This window comes from Triticum aestivum, chromosome 6A (genome assembly GCF_018294505.1).
Source record: "Triticum aestivum cultivar Chinese Spring chromosome 6A, IWGSC CS RefSeq v2.1, whole genome shotgun sequence".
In the NCBI taxonomy this organism is placed as follows: Eukaryota; Viridiplantae; Streptophyta; class Magnoliopsida; order Poales; family Poaceae; genus Triticum; species Triticum aestivum.
In genome coordinates, this window is record NC_057809.1 from 577376316 (window position 1) to 577384581 (window position 8266).

Sequence of the window (8266 nt, forward strand, 5' to 3'; positions counted from 1 at the left end):
CACGGGTGCACTGTGCGCTTGGCCGCGTTGTGCCCGTTCTCGCTACGGCGAGCTCCGGCGTCGGCGAGAGCCAGGGGGAGTTAAGGGCATCAAGAAGATGATGGTGGCGTGGTTTGGCAAGGTGCGGTGAGCGGGGAAGCGAGCACGAGCGCTACAAAGGTGTCGGCGGTATCCATAGCGCATCGACAAGCAGCATGGCATCATGCACACGCGTGGTCACCGCGTGAACTTTGGCATCGCGCCACGCCGCGTATTAAAATCATGTCTGGCATGTAGTCCTTGATGGTTTGGGTTGATCCAAGGTCTTGAGTTAATCACAGGTGGACTGTGTGCGAGTGTAGCTTCCTGGCAAGTTTTTGTAAAGAAACTTGTGAGGTTAAATGAGAGAAATCTAGAAGGAGTTAGGAGCTAATCTTTGGAGGATAAGGGTTTATTAGGAGGGTAATGAAGCCCTAAATATTTCAGCTTCATTGGATCAAGGGAAAATACACTTCATGTACAAAGTGCATTTTCTGACCAGAAAACAAATGATTTTCTATAGCAAAAATATTCCAAATAGCTATGAAATATTTTTTGCACAGGGAGGTGTGCCAAGGTCCAAAGAATATTCAGGAATTGTCTCAGATTTTTGTGGGCAAGAAAAATGAGGGTTGCTTTGGAGCATATGTGACAGGAGTGATTTTCACAGAAGAAATGAGTTCCTATGGCCATTTTGGGATATATCAGAGAGGAAATTATGTGTTAGATGGAGAGGTGAGTCACTTGGGTGATAATCAAGGACATGCCCAAGTGATTAAGTCCAACTGAGTTGATTCAAAACTCCAAATTCAAATCAAATGGCAATAAAATCCAGAAAAAGAAAAAAAAAGAAAAAACCAGGATGTCACATTGGATCAGTCAACTGACCACAAACCTGTGTCGTTTTGATAGAATTGAGATCTGACTCAAAGCGTGTACAAAAGCACGTCGATTGTTGGGAAAGTCCATTAACAACGAATCTAGCAAGTCCATTATGAAGAGTGTCCAAACTGTGCTTTTTGATTGTGAAAATACACACGAACAGGAAAAACATAGAAAACCAAAGGGAAAGAAGGAAGGTTATTGGGTAACACATACAAACAGGAAGCAAGTTATGTGCAAGTTTGGACAACAAATAGGATAATACGTACTACTTCAGATATATTGCATACACAAAAATACCTTTTTTTTAGGTGGAACTAGGATTTTTTATTCAAAACTTCACAACAGATGGAATACAAGCAATATCTGGGAGGATCCCTAGCCACAAATGGCGACCCGAAGGGAGTGATGAAGTTGCCTTAGCCATGGCATGAGCTTCAAAGTTTGACTCCCTGCTCTCAAAACCAAAGTTAATCTTTACAAAATCATTCGTTCTATCACTAATCTCTCTGAGCACTAAAGCATAAGAAGAGAAGGTGCCTCGCTTGAATCTGAGACGACCTGCATGCAAACAGAGGCTATTGTGGCATGTGTAATATTCAGATCCGTAGCAAGAGCAAGAGTTTCATTGCATGCATGGGCTTCAAGGCATGGTGCATCAACCAATCCATCAAACACTATTGCAGAAGCGCCTAGATAATTTCCAAGCCTGTCCCTACACACCGCTGTTGTAGCTCCCACAGTTCCTTGTCGAGAGATAGCGCCATCCACATTGATTTTAACAACATCATCATCAGGCATGAGCCATCTCCATGGCTCTAGCGGGACATCATGTGCTTTCGTTGGGGCCATGTGAACAGTAGCGACTTCCAAGTCTTACAGATATCGATTCAGAAAGCAAAGTGTTGAAAGCGGACTCTGGAACTCGTCATGAATAGCCCTTCTACGAGCAAACCATATCGCCCACATTGTGACAAGGAACTTGGCGAGATCATGCTGGTTTGTAGTCTCAAATAGCCAAAAATCCATAGCCGTGCATCCTCTGTCCTGTTTGAGAGCATATGCTCAAGGACATCTTCATCACCCAACGCCCAGACACAGCGAGCCATGCGGCACTCGAATAGAGAGTGACATCATGAGTCAGTTGCTTCATTACAGATTGTGGAGTACTGTCCCCTTTGGCAATGACATATGAGCCAACCTGCATACAAAAACTCCCACTTTCGATGGCACTTTAACCTTCCATAGTTGCACCCACTCTTTCTTCTCTACTCCCTTATCCGAGTGCCCTGCCGTTACTCTAACCATTCTTCTCGTTGGTGTTTAATAGCAGAAATCATCTTGTATGCAGACCGTACTGAAAAAACTCCTCTATTATCATACTGCCTGCAGGCCCAAAAGTCTTGCTGCATACGAAAACTGATCGGGATGTTCATGATGACATCCACATCCGGCCTCACAAAATGCCGCATCAAGACCTCCCTGTTCCAAGTTCTTGATGTCGAATCAATAAGTTCCGAAACTAATTGAGGGAGATCTGATGAGATAGAGCATAATGGTCTGAGTTTGTAATCCCACGGCAACCAGTTTTCCTGCCAAATGCTAGTGTTCTCAACTGATCCAATTCTCTTGATTAGTCCAAGTGCAAGTACATCACGTCCTTCCAGCAGAGAGCACCATATCTGGGAGGGGTGAGATCCCAGTGTTGCGTCAAGGATAGTACTGTCTGTAAAGTACCTCGCCTTCAAAACTAGTGCACTCAGGAAATTAGGCTCTTGTAAAATTCTCCACGCCTGGCGGGCCAATAAAGCAAGATTAAAGAGCTTGATGTCGCAGAACCCCGTCCCTCCCATGAACTTAGGCTTGCACATAGTTTCCCAAGATACCCACGCCAGCTTCCTTTGCCCCTACCTACTACCCCACCAAAATTACACAAAAATACCTAAAAACCCAACTTAAAGGGAAAAAAGGGGAAACACATACAAGCAGAAAAACACATGGAAAAACAAAGGGGAAAAGGGATGGGCTGGGCGGTACACATAATTGGCTTCAACCCAGTAGCAAATCGATTGGCCCAAACATATGGTCAGCCAAAAAACGTTAGCCCAAATCAGCTCACAAAAAAGCTCATAAAAAGGCACAACACGAATCTCAGAGCTAGAATCAACGATCATAAAATCGACTAACCCAAATTCAAAATTCAGGCAACTTACATGTAGCTAAAGTGATCCGAGTTAATGTGATGGTACCGCCTATTTGAACGTAGGAAATAGTGCTTCATTCAATTATAAGAAGAGAAATGGAACATGGGCATTATTCATAAAAGAAGTCATTCTTCAAACCATAGCCAAGCAGGAAGTAGAGTCCAACGCTCCACACTTAGTTGGAAACTTGGAATTGCTTTTACAATGTTATCGATCTTTATCTTATGACTTGGAAGCATCAGGATTTACGAGTGCACATCCACTCAGGTTCTTTGTTAAATACTATCCCTCTAAGTCAATGCCACATGACACTGTGCGCAGTAGGTTTGGGTCTCTCCTCAGGGAGAGGTGGCCTCCCGATCTAATGTGCCACGAGTTCCTGCTAGGCTATTCTGAAGTAGTGGGAACCTTACTCCAAAGGTCAGTACAGAGCAAAATACAATTATGATGCATAGTTCACTGGAAGATTCATCAACCTCACTTGGTGTAAGTATGGAAAACAAGGGTTGAGAATAAGATCAAGTTGTACATGTGGCTATCATTACCAAATGGAAATTGGATGGTTGATTGGTTGGATAAACGAGGGTGGCTTTGCAATGTAGTTTGCACCTTTTGTGATCAGGCTCCTAAAACGGCATTGCACATCCTATTGGGCTACCTCCTCAAAGGAGGTATGGATCAAGGCACATTGCATTCACTCGCAAAAGGCCGATATTTCTTTGGGGGCCAACATTGTTAAATCATGGTGGCGTAAGCTCAACTCAACTGGACCAAAATAGTCGAGAAGTAAGTAGCTGACATTTGTGGTCTACATAGCATGGCACTTTTGGAAAAAACAGAACAAACACCTCGTTGAGCAAAAGAAGATTCAACTATAGGCCTTAACCGATGATTTTGGCCTCTTAGGAGAGACATTTAGGGAGTAGCTCATTTGGTGTTGTGCTGACTAGACATGCTTCTGATCTCGTGGTCTTCTCACTGATACCCTCTGTAATTCTGTCTTGACTGTACAATTTTCCCTTTCTAATATAAAGCAAACTAGTAATTATTGTAGAAGATCCAACATTTTCTGGAATGAAATAAGAAATAATGATGAAAGAAACCATCCCATAGAGCGGACAATATTACTCTGTACTAGTAGTGAAATATATATCATTTGTAGAAGTCATGATTATCAAATTTTCTAAAAAATGTTGTTTTTCTCCACACCTACTTAGATAGTACTTTGTGATTGACCTAATTAACCAAAAAATAGCTCATCTCTCTCTCTCTCTCTCTCTCCACCGACACGATCTATCAACTTCTCTCTGTGTCTTTTTCTAGCACTGTCCTCTGTGGCTTATGTTGGTCAGCCAACAAATGAAGAAGAAAATGCTATATTAACTGTTATCATCTAAATAAACTCAACCAAAGTACATGTTAACTATGAGCACATAAATAAAATTAACACAATTATCTAGGAGATCTCACGACAGTAAATGCCCCTCTACCCCTTATGGCAGGATTAAAGTGCATGGAGGCAGATTGGTGGTTGCATCACATCACATCAAAGGTTAATGTAATGCTACTCGGGGGGGGGGGGGTAAATCTACCCCTATTTAAATGCGAGAAGAGCTATGGGACATGAAAATTATTCATAGTGCTTCTTCGCGCCTAAGCTGAACAAGGAGTAGAGGTCAGTGATGGCTAGCATACATAATTGGAATTGCTTTTGCAATGTCGTCAAAGCCAAACAACACCCTAGGACTTGAAAGCATCAGGATTAACGACTACATCGACTTAGCTTTCTACAAAGAGCAGCGTATCTATGGACTATGATGGTCAGTTAGAGATAGTCACTTTGTCAACCATGTGTTGGCCGTCAAAATAGAATATTGAGAGCGGTGCATTGCGCTTTCTCCACCAAACACAAGGACTATACTTTTGGGCGAGGGGCCTCCTCGGGTGGCTACTGGCCGAATCTTTTCCTCACCCTCAATTGTGCAAGATCATTGTTGTTGTCTCTCCAAGTGTGGAGATAATAGGGCTCCTTCTCAAGAATGACACAACATGTTGTGCTGGTTGCAAATCCTAGGTCCAACTTCGGAATGGCTCTGCATTCGACATTTTTTGTACAACATGTGCATACACATGGGGACACAACGAGTTGGATGGTGCTAGTAATGTGTCAGACACATGTTGCACTAAAATCATTGTATGTATAGCACAACTCCTCCAACTGTAGGCAGTGAGGTTGCCAAGAAAATGTAGCCACCAAAAGAAAATCAAAACAATTATGTGTGTATGTACACTGGGGCATAGCCAGGAAAAATGTCATCGGTGTCAACACGAACAAGTAGCACTAATCCCCTAAAAAATCAGCAACAATTTATGGCCAAAAATGCTTAACTCATATTAACTAACATGTCTAAAATGTTTTTACTAACCTCACACAAATACGAAATCATAGTTGCCAATATATCATAACAAAATAAGCTCTGATTAAGAAAGTAGTTACCTCTATATTTTTTTACCTCTGCATTCTTTCATCTTCAAAAAGAAATCTATTGCATCCTTACGTGGAGTTGAATATAGAAGTCTTTTCTCCAAAAATCAGATGATATAGTGGTTCATGAAATCATCACTAATGTGATTACATTGAACATTCTTCACTATTTTCATTCTGGAGAAATACCTCTCCTCTGATGCAATGGCGACTGGATAGGACAAATAAGCACATGAGAGTAAGTGCAACTGGATATCCAGATACAACAACAACAACAAAGCCTTTAGTCCCAAGCAAGTTGGGGTAGGCTAGAGGTGAAACCCATAAGATCTCGCAACCAACTCATGGCTCTGGCACATGGATAGCAAGCTTCCATGCACCCCTGTCCATAGCTAGCTCTTCGGTGATACCCCAATCCTTCAGGTCTCTCTTAACGGACTCCTCCCATGTCAAATTCGGTCTACCCCGCCCTCTCTTGACATTCTCCGCACGCTTTAGCCATCCGCTATGCACTGGAGCTTCTGGAGGCCTGCGCTGGATATGCCCAAACCATCTCAGACGATGTTGGACAAGCTTCTCTTCAATTGGTGCTACCCCAACTCTATCTCGTATATCATCATTCCGGACTCGATCCTTCCTCGTGTGGCCACACATCCATCTCAACATACGCATCTCCGCCACACCTAACTGTTGAACATGTCGCCTTTTAGTCGGCCAACACTCAGCGCCATACAACATTGCGGGTCGAACCGCCGTCCTGTAGAACTTGCCTTTTAGCTTTTGTGGCACTCTCTTGTCACAGAGAATGCCAGAAGCTTGGCGCCACTTCATCCATCCAGCTTTGATCCGATGGTTCACATCTTCATCAATACCCCCATCCTCCTGCAGCATTGACCCCAAATACCGAAAGGTGTCCTTCCGAGGTACCACCTGACCATCAAGGCTAACCTCCTCCTCCTCACACCTAGTAGTACTGAAACCGCACATCATGTACTCGGTTTTAGTCCTACTAAGCCTAAACCCTTTCGATTCCAAGGTTTGTCTCCATAACTCTAACTTCCTATTTACCCCCGCCCGACTATCGTCAACTAGCACCACATCATCCGCAAAGAGCATACACCATGGGATATCTCCTTGTATATCCCTTGTGACCTCATCCATCACCAATGCAAAAAGATAAGGGCTCAAAGCTGACCCCTGATGCAGTCCTATCTTAATCGGGAAGTCATCAGTGTCGACATCACTTGTTCGAACACTTGTCACAACATTATCGTACATGTCCTTGATGAGGGTAATGTACTTTGCTGGGACTTTGTGTTTCTCCAAGGCCCACCACATGACATTCCGCGGTATCTTATCATAGGCCTTCTCCAAGTCAATGAACACCATATGCAAGTCCTTCTTTTGCTCCCTATATCTCTCCATAAGCTGTCGTACCAAGAAAATGGCTTCCATGGTCGACCTCCCAGGCATGAAACCAAACTGGTTTTTGGTCACGCTTGTCATTCTTCTTAAGCGGTGCTCAATGACTCTCTCCCATAGCTTCATTGTATGGCTCATCAGCTTAATTCCACGGTAATTAGTACAACTCTGAACATCCCCCTTGTTCTTGAAGATTGGTACTAATATACTCCGTCTCCATTCTTCTGGCATCTTGTTTGCCCGAAAAATGAGATTGAAAAGCCTGGTTAGCCATACTATCGCTATGTCCCCGAGACCTTTCCACACCTCAATGGGGATACAATCCGGGCCCATCGCCTTGCCTCCCTTCATCCTTTTTAAAGCCTCCTTGACCTCAGACTCCTGGATTCGACGCACAAAACGCATGCTGGTCTCATCAAAAGAGTCGTCCAGTTCAATGGTAGAGCTTTCATTCTCCCCATTGAACAGCTTGTCGAAGTACTCCCGCCATCTATGCTTAATCTCCTCGTCCTTCACCAAGAGTTGGCCTGCTCCGTCCTTGATGCATTTGACTTGGCCAATATCCCTCGTCTTCCTCTCTCGGATCTTGGCCATCTTATAGATGTCCCTTTCGCCTTCCTTCGTGCCTAACCGTTGGTAGAGGTCCTCATACGCCCGACCCCTTGCTTCACCAACAGCTCGCTTTGCGGCCTTCTTCGCCATCTTGTACTTCTCTATGTTGTGTGCACTCCTATCCAGGTATAGGCGTCTAAAGCAATCTTTCTTCTCTTTAATCGCCTTCTGGACATCATCATTCCACCACCAGGTATCCTTATCTTCGCTTCTCCTTCCCCTGGACACTCCAAACTCCTCTGAGGCCACCTTACGAATGCAAGTCGCCATCTTCATCCACACATTGTCCGCATCCCCTCCTTCCTCCCAAGGGCCCTCCTTAATGACCCTCTCCTTGAACGCCTGAGCTACCTCCCCCTTGAGCTTCCACCACTTCGTTCTAGCGACTTTAGCCCGCTTATCCCGCTGGACACGAATCCGAAAGCGGAAGTCAGCAACCACCAGCTTATGCTGGGGTACAACACTCTCTCCAGGTATCACCTTACAGTCTAGGCACGCACGCCTATGTTCCCTTCTCGAGAGGATGAAATCAATCTGGCTAGAGTGTTGGCCACTACTAAAAGTCACCAGATGTGATTCTCTCTTTCTAAAGAGGGTGTTGGCTACAATCATGTTGTAGGCTAGAGCAAAGCTTAAGACATCG